Here is an 18,615-nt window from a genome sequence, read left to right as displayed (position 1 = left end):
GAATTCTGCACTTACTACCACTAAACTTGGTCAAATAACTAAACCTCCCCACATCTCACTTTTCTTTCCGACCTTCCTTCCCCCTCAAAAGAAGGAATATTGTTAACATTTAGTCTCCTATCTCTCAAAGTTACTGTAAAGATCAAAACCCATGTGACAAAAAAAAAAAAAAAAAAGAGTACTATATGATGCCAAAGAACTACAGTCATTTAAGACATTATTACAATCTACCATCATAAGGTATTTATGTATTTCTTTTATTATACAAGCTAGGCGTATATTCCCAACCTAATTCATTTTTTATTCCTCCCACAGATCAAACATTTGCTGCAAAAAATGTTTCAAAGGAAGGTGGAAAACAAGGTTAAACTGACAACAATATAAGAAGATAGGATAACAGAGTAAACCGTCACCAAAGCAAACATCCAGGATGTTAATCATTAATATCACCGACCAGTCTAAAAGGTATTGTGCACAAGCAGAGGAATATACAAAAGGTAATGACATGTGTGTGAGGGGCTGATCCACTAAGGCAGGCACTGGTAAACTACAGCCAGCTGCCTGTTTTGTAAATAAAGTTACAGTGGAACACAGCCTTGCTCATTCAATTATGGATTGTATGTATATACTACTGTATTTATTTATTGTAATATGTATTACGTATATGCTGCTTTCACCCTACAGCAGCATAGCTGAAATGCTGCAAAGCCTAAAATAGTTATTATTTGGCCCTTTATAGAAAAAGTTTACCTACTTTTCTGTAAAGGTACTCTCAGGTTACAAACCACACAGGTGACTGAATACTGAGACATAGTTCATCTTCCTATGGTTCCATCCCTGAAAAAGTTTACCTACTTTTCTGTAAAGGTACTCTCAGGTTACAAACCACACAGGTGGCTGAATACTGAGACATAGTTCATCTTCCTATGGTTCCATCCCTGGAATGTTACTGGGTCATTCTGGTGCAAAATCCTACACTAAACATTATGGCCTAGGTGTAGGGGAGGCAAATGTGCTGCTAAATGGAGACTCCATATTCCTTTTACATACTCAAGATTACAAAATTTTTAATCCTGCCTCTCTTCCACCTAGTAACATCAGCAAAGAGAGGTGAAAAATTCCCAGTGTACAGGAGGTGGGACTGGTTCAGGCAGGAAAAAATGGTGCTTCTAGGTGAATCTACCTCTGTCCCTCTTAAGTTCTCAGACTACCATGTGTCTGAGCCCCACTATTTTCATGGAACATACAAATACGTGAAAAATCTTTTCTTTCCTCTTATCCTATCATACATCTTCAAAAGAGTTACCAAAAACTATGAGGGAATAAAAATAAAATAGAAATAAATACGCTAAAATAAGTTTTCTGATATAAACTTAATATCCAGCAGAAATAAGTGCACAGTGTTAGGACTTTATGAAAGATTTCATATTCCTTGCCTCACTCTTAAGTTACTACATGCAAAGACACTCAAATCTCTACCAACAGTAGATCTAGAGGTATCTTCATTTTTCTAATACCTGACTCTATTTCTACTTCAGCAATATTTCCAATCCTCCTCCCGGGACTACTTACCAATCTCACCTAAGGTAGGGACCACACACACACCCACCCCTGCCACCACCTCACTCCACACCACCTGTCAATGACTTTCCACACAACAGCGAGCCTAGTGTCGTGAGGGAAAGGGCACGTCCTTATCTTACCACCACATTCTTCTGATAGCATTCAACCATCCTTTGAACCTTCCACAGTGTCATACAAATCCACTTCTCAGGCCCAACCCCTGACCCATTTCTAACTTGTCTTTTTACTCATAGGTTACAACTCTGAGGCCTCATCATTAAGAGATTCCAACTACCCACCGAACATTTAATGCCAGTTTTTTCCCTAGAAAATGGAGAGAAATATGAAGAAATGAAGACACATTCTTTTCAATATTTGGTTAGTACCTACGCCCACTGAGAGCACTGACCATTCTCTTCGGGTATTGAATAAAAATTTCGAGTATTCCGAAGATTCACAATTCTAATTCTCTTCTAGAAAGTATTTAAGCTAGCATCCCACATACTTATGAGTACTTAGGACTCCTCAGGCTCCCCCAGAAGATCAGGAAATTCCCACAGGATAAGGTATTTTTAACTCACCAAATAAGAGTTTTAGAAGACAGCCTTTCTTTCATCAGGAAATATTGAAAAGCCTCCTTGCTAAATAAGTTGTGGAGAATGCTTAGATTCACTCAAGACTATCAAGACCCCACAGGTTACTATCCCAGGCACTCTGGATATATCGTATAATAACTGGACAGAGTGCAAGACTAACCACTAAGCAAAACAGGGAAAAATTCAGATAGTCTCCATGACCACAACACACAAAGATCTTTTTAAAACAAAAGAAAATATGGAGAGCCCAGCCTTAAAAAGTGAAGCTACCTAAATTAGAGGAAAAATTGGACAAAGTGAGGGGAAGAACTGCCAAAGACACCTCTTAAGTAAATCACATAAGGGGCGGGGGGAGGACATACGTTGTTCTGCAATGCCTCCTTCCCCTCCTCCTCCATGGGAGTTGAACCAAGAGGATTTGATGAAGCCCTTGGAATTTTCTAAAAGGAAAGAAAAGAAGTTCACATCTACCAAATTCAAGTCTTTTGAGAACTACAGATACCTAAAAAGGAACTGAACCACTGGCTCAATGTGGAGAAGAGATAAACATTCTATCTGGCAGCCCTGCCTGATCTTCAAAAGGTTCGCGATTCGTACTGTCCCCTGCAGCGCACGGGTCGGGTCACTGGGCTAAGATTTCAGTAGTGCAGACAGGCACCCTGCAGCCCTTTTGCCCAAGCAGCGCTAGGCCCATCGCTACACAGCTGGGCCTGGGCACAAGAGCCCCAAATGCAGAGAACAGCGGCACCTGAACCCTCGGATAGGAAGTGGCTATTCTGACTGAGGGCTTACGATCAAAGGAGGTGAACCCCGTGAAAAGAGCCAAAGGAGAAACAGCTGCGGGCGACTGTGTCTGAACGCAGCCCAAAGCAGATGTGGGAGTGTGTGCACCGGGAACATGGGAGGGAGGCAGACATGGGCTGCCCCTTCGTCGACAGAAGATGCTCTTACACAAGCAGCTGGACAAACACAGGGGGCAGGAGGATGGAGGGCTTAGGGAACAGAAGACGCTGCACAGCTGAAGCCGAGCTTCCAGAAGAAGAGGTGGAGGTGGGAGCGCAGCCCCAAACTGAGGCTACAAGGGGCGCCGGGGAGAGGGAGGGGCGTGTTTAGAACCCCCGGAACCCGGCTAACCCCTCCTTGCTGGTGGCTAAGGCCCTGGAGGTCCTCTCCCCAGTTCCTCGAGACGTCTGGGAAGGCCTACTCCGAAGCTGCACGCCCCCGCCGCGCAGGGCAGCAGTCTCCCCAGGGCTCCCGCGGCCCCAGCACTGCCGGACCCGGTCCCTCCCGCCTGCCCGGTGCCCAGCGCTCAGGGCCAGCCCCAGGATCCCTACCACGAGCCGCTTCCTGGTCGCCGCTTCCCTGCTCGGGGCCCCAGCCGCCGCCGTCGCCAGGAGTCCGACCGGCTTCCAGCTCAGGGACTAGCCTCCGCCGCCTGTGCGAAACTCGGGTGCCCAAGAGCCGCTCTCGCCGCCTGCCGCCCGCCTTCCAGGCCGCGCCGGATCCTCCGCTCCCCCTGCCGGTGGGCAGCCATTTCCGACAAGCGTCTGCGGAACTTGCCGAAGTGCGCCGGGCCGGAAATGGCCGAACCCGGGCTCTCACGAGCCGAGGGGCGGGGGGCGGGGGCGACTTTCCGGGCAGCGCCCGAAGGGCCGCCGAGGCCTCGGGCTCAGCCGCCGGGTTCGCCAGGGTCCAGGAACTGTGGCGGTGGCGACAGAGCCGGGGATTGTGGGAAAGCGAGTGCGAGGGCGGCCAGCCGGGCGAGCTGGAAGAAAAGACGCGGCAGGTCCCCTGAGCCCTCAAACCAGCGCCCTACAAATGCTCCTCGTCCTTTAGAAAAACCTACCTATGGAGTGCGGAGAGAATGCCCCCGACAGTTCTGGAACAGGTTGCGACTACGACAGCCTCAGCTGCTTCCAGCGGGCCCAGTGAAATTCAATCCAAAAATAAACCCAGACCCGTAGAAAAGGCCTTCCTAAATGAGCTGACCGGCTCCAACAATGGACTGGAGTTTTGAAACACTTTTAATATTTAATAACAAAGAAAAGGCCAGGCGGCATGGATGCTTCGGGGAAAAAAACAAAAACAAAAAGCCCGGGGCTTTGCAAAAACAATAGCTTAATCCAGTCGTGTGGCAAGATCAACCAAAACTAGGAGGGAAAAGAAATACCGTTTGAAACGCTTAAGAGCCAATCCCTGTGAATCTGAAAATGCACATATTCTACAATCCTAAGAGACACTCCAACACCTGCAAAGTCAGGACAAGCCTTTTAGGGTAACTGGAACAATGGGGGTGGGCGAAGGAACTCTACCAATCTTAAAAGACACACCTGATCATTATTGTTAACTCAAGAATGAGTTTAAACCATCTAAAATCTATAAATGCAGTAAAATCTGAGATTAAATTTGCTTCAACATTTTTTTTTTTTTTAGCATGTTTTTAATCCCCAAAAGGCAGGGCTTCTATTCCAGGGTTTCCTAAGCAGGAAACCAAAAACACACCAGAACCTGGAGAAGCTGAGGAGGGCCAGGGGCCGGCTCCCATCCCTGTGCGTGGGTGGTCTGGTAGTTCAGAGGAACTGCACCCCCTGAGACAGGTCCACAGCTGCCATATAACCCATCCAAACACCCTTTCTGCTGGAGCCCAGGCCCACGCTCTAGCTAGGAGGCTGAGAAACCATTGAAGATTGATTAGTTTCCCACAGGGGACAGTTTGAGCTCAGGATTCCATCTGCAAAACAAAACTTTAAAAAAAACCTAACAAACTGTTTTCCAGAACATACTCTTCATCTCTCCACACCCATCAGCCCCTCCTCTTTCTGATCCTCCTTTTTCTTCTTTCTTGACACCTCCTTACTCACCCCTATTTCCCTTTCTTCTCATACCTCACTGTTTTCCTTACCTTTATTACTTTATTGTAATAATTTCACTATCAACAAATATCCAGAGCCTCACCACCATTACGTATGTACAAAAAAACCTTTCTTTTACCAATGTGTTCAGGAAAGTCATAGAGGGGGAATCAAATTTTTAAAAATGAGAAGCATTCCAGGAAGTGAAAATGAGGAAAACTGTTGCCCAAATATCCTGAAAAATCTGAAGTTGGCTTTTTTCTTTTCTCTTTCTCTTTTTTTAAACAGTTCATCTTCCTGGCTCTCCTCCAGAGGTGTGTGGCAGCAGGCAGAAGTCTGGCAGTGTGGGAGGAGACACACACAGGCCCAGAAGCTATGGCCCAAAAGCTAGGGTAAGAATTACCAGGTATTGGTTCATCTCCACGCTGACAAGAGAGGACCTGCAAATAGCTGCTACCTGAGGACTCAGCCTAAATAACTTCTTACACTTTTGAGTGAATTAACACATTGTTTCACCACCTGGTCGATCTATTTGATTCTTAGGATAGGCAGGCTTTAAGACGAAAAAGGGATACCCAACCAAAATATGGTGTATCCTTGACTTTACTGGAGCCCCGAATGCTGACCATCCTCTTCCTTTGGCTCTTTTGAGCCTGTCCTCTCTCGTATCTCCTTCTCTCAAACAGTTCTAGCTCAGTCTCTTCCTCTGGTTCCTGTTCCTTCTCCTGACTCCTAAGAGGTGTTCCCTGAAAAGATATGACGGGCTACTTTCTTCTTCCTCTCCACACTCTGTTGCCTTCAGTCAGCTCCCTTGCATCATCTGCACCTCTAAGCAGATCCCTCCCTACGGCGCTCCAGTCCCTGTCTTCCAGCTGCACTCCAGACACCATCACATCATTGTCATCCTCTTAATACATGTTTTATAAATACTTAATTGCCAAGCAATAAGCTAAACCCTTTATAGGCATTGTCTCATTTTAATCCTTACAGGGAGATATAAGTGTATAGATGGAGAACTGAGACATTAAGAGGCTAAATAAAGTGCCCAAGATCACAGAGTGAGGTGTGAAGTACAAATGGAACTCCAAGTCCTCTGAACTCCAAAGCCAGTATTCTTCACCAGAACAATCAGATTGTCTCACCAGGACTTTATTATTTTTTTAATGTCTATTTATTTATTTATTTATTTATTTATTTATTTATGTATTTATTTTGAGAGAGAGAGAGAGAGAGTGCGCATGAGCAAGTGAGCAGGGGAGGGGCAGAGAGAGAATCCGAAGTAGGATTTTATTTATTGTGTGTGTGTGTGTGTGTGTGTGTGAGAGAGAGAGAGAGAGAGAGAGAGAGAGAGAGAATCCCAAGCAGGCTCCATGCTGTCACAAACTGTGAGATCATGAATCAATTCTAGAGCCAGAATGAAGAATCAGACACTTAACTGATTGAGCCACCCAGTCACACCTCACCAGGACTTTAAACGTAGTATATCCCACACTGAACTCATCTTTACTGCTTCCCCCTTTGCTCTCCTCAAATGTCCTTTTGATAATATTGATAATGGTGTTACCATTATCTTTCCTAACTCAGAAACTCAAAACCTGGCATCATCTTGACTTCTCTCTTTACCCTCACACTAAATCAATTTCTAAGACTCAAAGCCTTCACCTACATTTATTGTCTCTACTTTGTATTTTGGAACTGAATCAAAATAGTTTTGCATTGTTCTTTAACAATCATATATGCAGATCGTTATCTGCTTCAGGAGCCTATGGGTCTTCTCTCTAGAGCACAGTCATAGGGACTCTGCAGTACCCAGTCTCTCTCTTTCTGTTCCAAATTTTAAATTTCCAGAAAAGAGACATGATTGTCCTGGCTTGTCTCCTGTGTCAACCCCTCGATCAATCAGTTTTGGCTAAGCAGCAGGTCAGCCTTGTCTAAATACAGCAATTAGAGCCTCTCACATAAATAGGGCTTGTTCCGAGAAAAGGAAACAGCATACACCATTGTTCATTTGTTCATTCATTCCATCAACAAATACTTGAGCACCCTCTCAAAATATATTCCGGGTTTTTTCATATATGCAAAATGTTTACAACCTAACCCTACCCTCATACCATGAAATACACAACATAAAAAGATAAGAAATCACCAGATAAAATGCATAACAATATTCACCCATAAGAGACGACCAATTCAATTGCGTGTGATGGAAAATAATTCAGCACACCCTGTATGAGCCTGTGGTGGTGAAAGTACTCAGCAGTGGGGCACCCGGGTGGCTCAGTTGGTTGAGCATCCGACTTCGACTCCAGTCACAATCTCATGGTTTACGAGTTCAAGCCCCGCGTCGGGCTCTGTGGGGACAGCTCAGAGCCTGGAGCCTGCTTCAGATTCTGTGTCTCCCTCTCTCTCTGCCCCGCCCCCACTCATGCGCGTGCGCTCTCTCTCTCTCTCTCTCTCAAAAATAAATAAACATTAAAAAAAAGTAATCAGTAGTAATGTGTGCATATTCTACCAAACAAGCTCACAACAGCACCGTGAGTTATAGACAGAAACAGAAAACTACCTAAAGTCCATCAGTGATAGACTAGATCAACAAAGTATAGTGTATTCACCCAAATGACTACTTTACAGCAATGAGAATGCTCTACAAATACATACAATACTGATGAATCTCACAAACAATGCTAAGCAAAAGAAGCCAGACACAAAAAGGTACATAGGATATGATTCCATTTATAAAAAGTATAAAACCAGGCAAAACTAATATACCTGTCAAGAGCAATGACAAGAGCAGGAGTGCCTGGGTGGCTCAGTCGATTAAGTGTCAGACGACTCTCAATTTCAGCTCAAGTCATGATCTCACAGTTCATGAGATCGAGCTCTGGGTTGGGCTCTGTACTGACAGCGCAGAGCCTACTTGGGATTCTCTCTCTCCCTCTCTCTCTCAAAATAAATACATAAACTTAAAAAAAAAAAAAAAGTAGCAGTGACCAGAGGAGAACAAAAGGAGCTACACGGGTACTGGTCATGCGCGATTTTGTGAGCTGCATGCTGCTTACACAGGTTATCAGTTTGTGAAAATTCATCAAGTTGTACACTTATGTTAGTATGCTTCGCTATATGTGTATTATCCCTTAATAAAAAGATTTTTCAAATAAGTAATTCATGGGGCACCTGGGTGGCTCAGTTGGTTAAGCATCCGACTCTTAATTTCAGCTCAGGTCATGATCTCACAGTTGTGAGTTTAAACCTCATGCCGGGCTCTGCGCTGACAGCATGGAGTTTGCTTGGGATTCTCTCTCTCCTCTCTCTCTGCCATCCCCCACCTCAAAATAAATGAATAAACTTGAAAAAAGTAATTCATGGGCAAAACAAGCCTTTAAGCACCCTTGAACATTGTCACTATAAATATCCTAGAGTTGCCAATTACTGCACATACCTGCACCATTACACCACCTTCTTAGAGACCGTAAGCCACTATCAGCCTTTGCATATCGCCACCATTCTTATCACATGGCCTCATCCCCTTCAGCCCCAGCTGACTGGACTTCCTTCTCATCTGGAAACTTGGGAGCAGGACACGTGAAGCTGAGTCAGGTGATAAGAGTGCTTCATCTAATAAACTGTATGGAACTGGAAAAAAAATAATTCCTGGACATACACACAGCAATAAGCCAAGAACGCTGGTCTGCAGAAAACAGAGCCAACACACAGAAGGAAGCAAACAAACCTGTGAGAAATGGAGGGGAAAGCCTCAGAGGCTGCTCACTCTCCAGCTCAAGTCGCATATATCCCAGCTGTCACTGGGTATCCATGAGATTGTTCATGTCACCTTACTACTGAAAAAAAGAAAGAAAAGAAGACCTTACTTATTTAAGCTAGGGTGAATATGTTTCTGTGTGTGGAATGTATAGTCTCATTTAGTCCTTTTAACAACCCTATATGGTTCAGTTCCATTATGAGTCCCACTTCACAGTTGAGAAAACTGAAGCCCAGGGAGGTTATATGTAACTTGTGTAAATCACACACCTGGTAAGTGGTGGTGCCAGGATTTGGACCCAAGGAGTCTGACTCCAGAGCCTGAAATCTGAAAACTATCCTACACTGCAGTGCAACAGAAATGCAGAAGACGGCAATGTGATTTCTATGTTGCATTAATGGATTTAACTAAGGCATCTGATTCCGTTAAATGAGTTCAAATGTAGAAATGGTACAAAAGATTAAAAGACTGGCTGCCTAAGAAGTTGGTAAGCATTTATTTCTTTCACAAGGGAATTATACTTTGAGTTGTAGATGTTAGAGAAATATAAAACGCATGCAGTGTGACAGATTATACTAATGAGACTGTGTTATTATGCCAGGAAATTTATCTTATAGATTTCAGCAAAATGCTCTCTTAGAAGATCCCTGCTGGTTACCTGTTTCTCCCAAAATGTTAATATCCAGGAGAAGGGGGGGTTTAGTCTCATGGAAGGAGAAATTGATAAAAGTTAACTTCAAGTCTTAAGGAGAGAGGCACCGGTGGTCACTTTCCATGAAGGTAGCTGCCAGACCCACAATCCACTCAGCAAGGCTGCTAGATCAATCACAGGCAAGCCACTGGTGACCCCCAGCAACCTTCAAAAGGTATGATTCAGGAATTATCAGTGAGTTTAAGTCAGGTAAGAAGTTGTTCTATCAGTAATGCTTTGATTTTAAAGGAAAGTGCTGACAACCACTATTCAAGATCTTTTCTATATATAAATGATTGAGCAATTTTTGTGGCTTATAATTAGAACAATGCATGACAATTTCCAGATTGGAGTTCCAAGGTTACTCTTTCCCTTTGGTCCATCAGTGCCAAAAAGACAAAAGGTCATCTTCTGAGGCTCCATGGATAGCACTCACTAGCCTGCTAAGTGGCTCACTCTGAAAGTCCTGGCTTTGATGTTATCTTTTAAAAGTGGCTGTTTTTTTATCTGGCAAAAGGTGCAACAGTTCGGATGTTTTGTAAAATACTTTGTAGTAAGAACACTGAGTTAATATCAGGTCCAAAACAAAACACACATTATTGTCAGAAGACGGTTTGTTAACTCCTTGCCTCATGTCATAGTACTCACTATCTTGCATGTGGCTGTGAAAAATAAATTTTGTACTAGTTTCACATTCATTAGGAAGCTTAGCATGGCTCAAACCTGTCACTTACATAAGACTTATAATCTGTAATGACCAATTAACATTCTAAAAATTAGCTGTCGTCCCTAAAATATAACCTGTCTTTAAAGTCCCTTCTTCTTTCAAGCACTGTTTCCCCTGTGAGTTTTTATTCCCTCCCCACCATGTCGGCACAGCTTCCAGAGGCAGTCAGGTTTGACCATCAGTAGACATCAAATGCCATCAAAAGCTTGCTCCTGGAAGTTCCAAGTAATGATACAAATGTCCCCCCAAGGCAAAAATACAGGCACCTAACATTTACCCTAAATCATGCCAGTGAGGAGTAAAACTGTGCTCAGTTTTACAACAACATGCCACAACATGGCATGTCTGAGTGTTTGCGGAATTTAGCATAATGAGAGTTGTAACCAGGAAGAAGGAGAAGGAGAAGGAGAAGAAGAAAAATCAGGTCGAGCATTGATAAAGTTCCAATGTCACACTGTATGCAGCTCTATCACTTCAGGATTGTCCTTACACCAAAAAAACTACCCATATATTCAAAAAATCAACTACTCACTACTTAAAAATGCCTCACATAAACAAGGCACTCCATTTGAAAATGGGCAGAATGTCATAGAAGTACTTACAGAACATCAATTAACTTCTTAGTTAACCCATTTAGCTATAAAATCAAAATTGAAAGGAAAATTTCTGAAAATAATAATACTAAAAACTTTTTAAAACTTTAAAAATATATGTAAGTTGGTAATAACATGGAGGTCATGTATATTTAAAAAACAAACAAACCGTAGTTTCTACCAACCATTATCAAGAGAAAAATGTGTAGGTTTTAAACCAACTCATGAATGTTTACAGTAAGATTTTATTGAAGAGAAGGTTTTTCACTATTTTCCTAAATATTGCTTGAGATTAATTCTCAACCTAAATGATAAGAGCATGAATCTAGTGGGACCCAGTCAATGCCAGAACAAACTAATCACTGATCCCTTCCTCAATCCATGCCTTCAGCCTTGCAAATACTATGCCACAGGTCAAAAATGAAACCAAATGAAAATGTGACATTTCTCCAAATCCACCAATTCAGTGGGCTAAAATTAACAACCCAAAGCTCACTCCTAATGGACAGTTTCAGATATTTCATCTTCTTCACCTTTTTAAAAAAGATTTTATTATTAAGTAATCTCTACATCCAACAAGGAGCTTGAACTCACAACCCTGAGATCAAGAGTCGCATGCTCCACTGACTGAGCCAGCCAGGCACTCCAGATGTTTCATCTTCTGTAAAAAGGGACACACATGATAACATTGTGTGGGTTATAAGGAAATACATATCTCTAAAATGAAGAAGGGATTATTGAAGTTTATTTATTTATTTATTTTGAGAGAGACAGAGAGAGTGTGAACAGGGAGAATCTCAAGCAGGCTCTGCACTGTCAGCACAGAACCAGACACGGGGCTCAAACTCATAAAACTGTGAGATCATGACCTGACCCAGAATCAAGAGTTAGGCCCTCAACCAGCTGAGCCACCCAGGTGCCCAAAGAGGTGATTGTTTAGAAAAAAGATGATTGAAATAAATGAAGCAAATAATCCAAAAATATATTAACTATATATTAACTAAATATGAAAATACTTTAAAAGTTCAAATACCACCACGCATTTGTATTACTTTTATGTACATTTAACTATGCTGCAATGATGTTCAATTTTTTTTTAATTTTTTAACATTTATTCATTTCTGAGAGACAGAGAGACAGAACATGAGTAGGGGAGGGGCAGACAGAGAGGGAGACACATTATCCGAAGCAGGCTCCAGGCTCTGAGCTGTCAGCACAGAGCCCGACGCAGGGCTCGAACCCACGAACTGTGAGATCATGACCTGAGCCAAAGTTGGAAGCTTAACCGACTGAGCCAGCCAGGCACCCCTGGTCAATTTTTTTTAAGTTTTATTTATTTTTTGAGAGACAGCGTGTACAAGTAGGAGAGGGGCAGAGAGAGAAGAGTACAGAGGATCCGAAGCGGGCTCTATGCTGACAGGCTGACAGCAGCAAGCCTGATGGGGGGCTCAAACTCAGGAACCATGAGATCATGACCTGAGCCGAAGTCAGACCATCAATTGAGCCACCCAGGCACCCCAATGTTCAATTTTTTGTATTTCATCTTTAATTAGCTTAAATAATAAACACTTAAATATTCGTAGGAACACAAATAATAAAAAACACATAAACTGATAAATATTTGCCAGCTCTGTGGCTTCCTTCGAGCTCACAAGCATAATTTTATAAAATTGCTATCTTTATGTATCAACCATTTCAATTTCTTCCTTTTTCACTTACTTTGAATGGATTATTATGTGTTTCTACATCATTCTCATAGTCATCTTTACAGGTACTAGAACATTCCATATCTGTTCTCAGTAGTTCCTGAATGATAGTTTGTAGACCAATATAGGATGAAATTTTTGTCAGTCCACAGTTAAATGAGAAAAGCAAAGGCAAGTTATTGAGGTTTCAATTTTATTCAATTTAAAGATTGTCCTTTATTTTGAGATTATGTCCTTTCCCCTTTCTTGTGTTAAAATTTGTTTTTATGAAATGATAGTGATGGCAGCTTTTTAAAAATCTTCCTTACATGACAGAATATTGAGACATACTTAGTTTGGTTCCCTGCTCCCACCCCACCCCCGGACCACCAATTACTTGTTATTTTACCAGTCCATTAAATCCAGAAGTCAGCTAACTATTTAACTACACCCCTTCATTTTAAAATATGAGCCCACACAGACACACAAATACCCAAAATGTTTTTGGAAAGACTTCTATGGTAACCAGCCTCCAAAATGTCCCTAATGATCTCTGTCCCTGGTATTTCCACCCTCATATAGTCCCCTTCCACACTGTACCACAGAAGATCTATGTGACCAACAGGACGCTGCAGAAGTGATGGTGTGTCATTCCTGAGATTAATTTATAGAAGGCATTTCAGCTTTCACTGTGGTTGTTCTTTTTTTTGTCGATCACTCACTCTGAAAGGAGCTAGATGCCATGTCCTGAGAAACAGTGTAGAGAGGCCTCTGTGGTGAGGAACTGAGGCTTCCTGCCAACAGCCATGTGAGTGGGATTGGGGAGCAGATCCTCCTCCAGCCCCAGTCTAGCCTTCAGATGATGCTGCTGCCTCTGAAAGACCCAAGCCAGAACCACCCAGCTAAGTGCCCCTGAATTCCTGACATATAGAAAGTAAGAAATAATAAGTAGTTGTGTTTTAAATTATTACATTTGAGATAATTTGTTATGGAACAACAAATAACTAACACGACTCCTGTATCCCTTTTCAGCTACAAGATGAATATGCCAAAACTGCTGAGCATGTTTGTGTTCATGCCTGTGTGTGTGTGTGGGGGGGGGGGGGGAGAAAGGATTAGCAAGGACTGTGATCTCAATTATCCTGACTTTAGTTTACATACACTGACTCTTCCCTTCTCCATTGCTTTTTCTACTTTTCTCATATTGACCAGAGCACTTGGTAAACTGAATAATCCATGTCTAGCAAAGGAATCAATTCTATAAGTTTTTATAGGCTTAGTTAAAGGAATCATTCTATGTAAATGTGGTATTTTATCATAGTTTAGAAATCTGATAAATTTCTGTTGACAGAATCCCTCACCTTAGCTGTCAAATCTTTCCTAGATCCATCCCTACCTCAACAGAAGATCTCTCATGTGCACTGAGAAAATAGAAGCAATCCTTTCAATTCTCTCCTCCCACATTTACACCATCTTTAAACTCTGAGGTGAAAAAAAATTATTTTAGCAGCTGATGCCAGAGCTCCTCTTAGGAATAGAAAATACCTTATTGAGGAAACTATCTTGATATGACACCTGGGGTATGGAAGAAGAAAGCTTGGCTTGTAACAAAACTGTAAAACAGAGATAGCTAAACAGATCTGGATAAAAAAGAAGAAGAAGATGAAGGAGGAGGAGGAGGAAGAAGAGAAAAAGAAGAATATGAAGACTGGAACACGGCAAAGAGGACAGGAAATGGGAGGAGAGTAAGAAGAGATGAGGCTTAAATAATGGTGTGGGAGGCTGAAGGTTGGGGAGTTCCAGTGATGGGGGAGCTGAAAGCATGTTTAAAATAGAAATATCTATTATTGGACTTCACATTGTTTGTGTTGCTAAGGATATAAAATCCCTGAAGTCTTCAGTAATATCTGACATATGCACAAGTGCCTTATGTGAGTGATTTGGGGGGAGATCAAGGGAAAAAGATGTAGAGGGGACTGGTCTGAGTTCTGCAGCCGGGTCAGATGGAAATAAGGAATAAGAACATGGGAACTGAATTACAAGTGAGAAGAATTTAATAGAAGCAAAACTCAAAAGCTAAAGAAACTATTAGATGAGCTCCCAGGAATTAACAGAAATCTTGGAATAGGCATTGAACTTCCACATGAAATCCCAATGTGGAATGGGAACTTAAGTCAATTTTACTTAAATCTCAAAAAAAAAAAATCTATCTTAACTGACATCTGGGTCCATATTCATGGATTATTCTCTCATCTGTTCTGGCCTTTGACAAAGGGATGTCCAAGACTAGCACTCTCTTTTTTAATGTGATCTGATATCCTTCCTTCCTCTGACCTTGCTCTGTCAATTATTCTCTCTGTATATAGTCAATATTCTCCTCATTACAGAGGAAATCTCACTGCTTATACCCCCACTGCTTATACACAGGCTCAGGCCCAGGCCCAAACTACCACCATCTTACAACACCAGATTTGAATTCCCAAAGATTTAGATTTTGAAACCTTGATTTATTATTAGTCGGGTAACCGTGGGCATATTACTTAACCTCTATACGCTCTCCTCACTATAATTTCCTCATCAGAAAATGGGGATAATAATAGTACACACCTCACAGGAATACCATAAGGATTAACCTAGATAATGAGTATAAATTATCAGTCCAGTGCCTGTCAAATAGCCCTCTTACTTAACTGCTATCATCATCATCATTCACCAGAATTCTCAAAAGAGTAATCTCTACTCTATGTCCACTTCTCTACCACCATTCACTCTTTTATATCCAGAAAGCTGGCTCCTGTCAAACTACTGAAATTGCTCTCATTATGGTAACCAGAGACTTCCTCATTCAGTAATGCCAGTGAAACTTCTCAGGCCTCCCTTTGGAATTCTTCTTAATCCTCTACACTTAGCTTCTTGAAATGGTTCAATCCTGGCTTCTCAACACATCGCTCTCTCATTACCCTCTCTCTTTTCTTTCACTGAATCTTCTTTCCCCACCACCCTTTAAATGTTGGTGTGCCATCATCTTCCGTTCTCATTGAGCATGTATTCATGACTTTAGCAGCCAGATCACTACCCAGAACCGAGACCCTTCTTCTGAGCTCCTGAGCCAAACTGCCCACTAGGTATCTTGCCCTAGGTGTTTCACAAACCCAGCCAGTCACCCAAACCATGTTTATAGGTACTGTTAACACAATCATCATTCTGACTTCCCCAATTCTTTCCCTCCCCTCGTAGTCATTTTCCTGATTAACTCCAGCTGTGATTCTTCCTGTTTCCATCCTTCATGACCTCACTGTAGTTCCAAGTGGGCTTTAGAGTCACATGGGCCTGGGTCCAAATACTAACTATGATGGTTCTCGGCCAAATTACTTAACCTCTCTGACCTCAGGTTTTTGTGATGATGAAATGAGATATCACATGCAAGATGGCCAGCACACAGTAGGACTTCAGCAAACACTCCCCTACACCTCTTCCTTCGGGTCTTCTTCACCACCTGCTGAAATACAGTATCTACCTATTTGGTCTCCCTTGCCCTTTTCTCCTCCAAATTGCCCTAGTCTTTCTTATAAATAAATAAATAAATAAATAAATAAATAAATAAATAAATAAGATACTATTATCTCTTTGCTTACAAATCTTCAACATTTTCTTTTTTCCTATGGAGCAAAGTCCAAATTCCTTAACATGGTAAGTTCCAACTGGCTTTCTGGTTCCTTCTCTCCCAGACCAGTTACTCTAAAATACTGGCTGCTCACCAGCTATTTCTGTACATACTAGCTTACATCTCTGCACATGTGGATCCCTCTGGCTATAATTCCCTTCCTGTGCCCAAGTTCTTTTGTCCAACTGGCAAGTTTATTCATCCCCCTTAAGACTTACCTCAAAAGTTGTCACTTATATGGCAACAAAAGCTCAGCCACCAAAAAGTAAACAAGTTTAAAAGCTTCTGCACAGCAAGAAGACAAAAAAATGAAAAGGTAAACTACAGATTAGAAGAAAACATTTGCAAACCATATATCTGATAAGAGTTAATATCCAAAATGTAGAAAGAACTCCTACAATTCGGTGGCAAAAAAAAAAAAAATTTTTTAATGGTAAAAGTCCTGAATAGACAGTTTTCCAAAGATAACAATACAAATGGTTAACAAGTACAAAAAAGGTGCTCAGCATCACTAATCATCAGGGAAATGCATATCAAAACCATAATAAGATTATCACCTCATACTTGTTAGGATGACTATCATCAAAAAAGTAAGAGATAACAGGGACCCCTGGGTGGCTCCATTGGTTGAGCATCCAACTTCAGCTCAGGTCATGATCTCACGGTTCATGAGTCCTGGTTCATGAGTCCATGGTTCGAGTCCTGCTTTGGACTCTGTGCTGTCAGCGCAAAGCCTACTTTGGGTCCTCTGTCCTCCTGTCTCTCAACCTGTCTCCTGCTCGCTCTCTTTCTATCAAAAATGAAAAAAAGATTAAAAAAAAAAGATACAAGATAACAAGTGTTGGCAAGGATGTGGAGAAAAGGGAACCCCTGTGCACTGTTGATGGGAATCTAATTTTGGTACAGCCACTTTGGAAACAGTATGGAGGTCCCACCCCCCAAAAAAGAACTACCATATGACCTGGCAATCCCTAGTCTGGGTATATATCCAAAAGAAGTAAAGTCATTACCTTGAAGAAATACCTGCACTCCCATGTTCACTGCAGCATTCTTCACAATAACTGAGACATGGTGAAAACTTAATTGTCCATCAATGGACAAATGCATAAAAAAATTTGATATACATTTATGCCATAACTGTATTACATATGTGTATGTGTACACATGCACCTACACACACACACAAACAATAGAATGTTATTCAGCCTTAAAAAAGAAAGAAATCCTGCCATTTGTGACAACTTGGATGAGCCTGAAGGACATTAAGCTGAGTGAAATAAGCCAGATGCAGAAAGAAAAAGACTGCATGATGTGACTTATATGTAGAATCTAAACAAGTCCAATACATAGAAGCAGAGAATAGAATGGTGGTTTCTAGGGGCCTGGGGGTGGGGGAAATGGGGAAATGTTGATCAGAGGGTACAAAGCTGCAATTAAATGGGATGAATAAGTTTATAGATCTAATGTACATCATGATGACTATAGTTAATAATATTGTATTGAACATTGGCAATTTGCTAAGAGGTTAGATTTCAGGTACTCTCACCACAAATAAGAAAAACATGGTAACTACTTTTGGGTGAGGAAGTGGATTTGTTAATTAGCTTGATTGCAGTCATCATTCCACTATGAATATACATACAAAATCATGTTGTATGCTTTAAATATATAAATTTTTTATTTAAAATTTTTAAAAGTTTAAGGGGCGCCTGGGTGGTTCAGTCGCTTAAGCATCCAACTTCGGCTCGGGTCATGATCTCGCAGTTTGTGAGTTCGAGCCCTGCATTGGGCTCTGCTCTGACAGCTCGGAGCCTGGAGTCTGCTTCAGATTCGGTGTCTCCCTCTCTCTCTGCCCCTCCCTGGCTCATGCTCTCTCAAAAATGAATAAATGTTAAAAATATTTTTTCAAAAAAAAAATAATAAAATGAAATAAAATTTTAAAAAGTGTAAGCTGTCATTAAAAGGGTGACAGCTAGGGGCGCCTGGGTGGCGCAGTCGGTTAAGCGTCCGACTTCAGCCAGGTCACGATCTCGCGGTCCGTGAGTTCAAGCCCCGCGTCAGGCTCTGGGCTGATGGCTCAGAGCCTGGAGCCTGTTTCCGATTCTGTGTTTCCCTCTCTCTCTGCCCCTCCCCCGTTCATGCTCTGTCTCTCTCTGTCCCAAAAATAAATAAACGTTGAAAAAAAAAAATTTAAAAGGGTGACAGCTATTCTTTACTGGTTCAGAATTTAAAAAAGAAACTAGTCTAGGGGCACCTGGCTGGCTCATTCTTGGGGTCATGAGTTTAAGCCCTACTTTGGGCGTAGAGCTTACTTTAAAAAAAAAAAACTATTCTATACACACACACACACACACACACACACCCACCAAACATAAAAGGAGAAGAAGAGGAAGAAAGAATGGTAAACGTGGATATGGCACAATGTTAAAAATTGGTGAATCTGGGTAAGAATCATTTGGAACTTATAAAAAAAGTTGCAAAACT

At 41.8% G+C, this 18,615-nt stretch overlaps 1 protein-coding gene across 3 annotated transcripts in view; it reads right to left on the bottom strand.

Moving 5' to 3' along the window:
* EXTL3 (exostosin like glycosyltransferase 3) overlaps positions 1-18,615 on the bottom strand; it is a 130,729-nt gene that overhangs the window by 73,304 nt on the left and 38,810 nt on the right. Inside the window, exon 2 of one of the 3 annotated variants that reach the window (XM_045461645.1) lies at positions 8,742-8,850. The exons of 1 other annotated variant lie outside the window; for it this stretch is intronic. The gene's annotated coding sequence lies outside the window, so the exon portion shown is untranslated. Of the gene's footprint in view, positions 1-3,493; positions 3,856-8,741; positions 8,851-18,615 lie in introns of those variants that run through there. One more of the 3 variants, XM_045461635.1, reaches the window with a different exon arrangement.

The sequence above is a fragment of the Leopardus geoffroyi genome, chromosome B1, assembly GCF_018350155.1.
Source record: "Leopardus geoffroyi isolate Oge1 chromosome B1, O.geoffroyi_Oge1_pat1.0, whole genome shotgun sequence".
Taxonomy (NCBI): domain Eukaryota; kingdom Metazoa; phylum Chordata; class Mammalia; order Carnivora; family Felidae; genus Leopardus; species Leopardus geoffroyi.
This window is presented reverse-complemented; position numbering and strand designations above follow the sequence as displayed.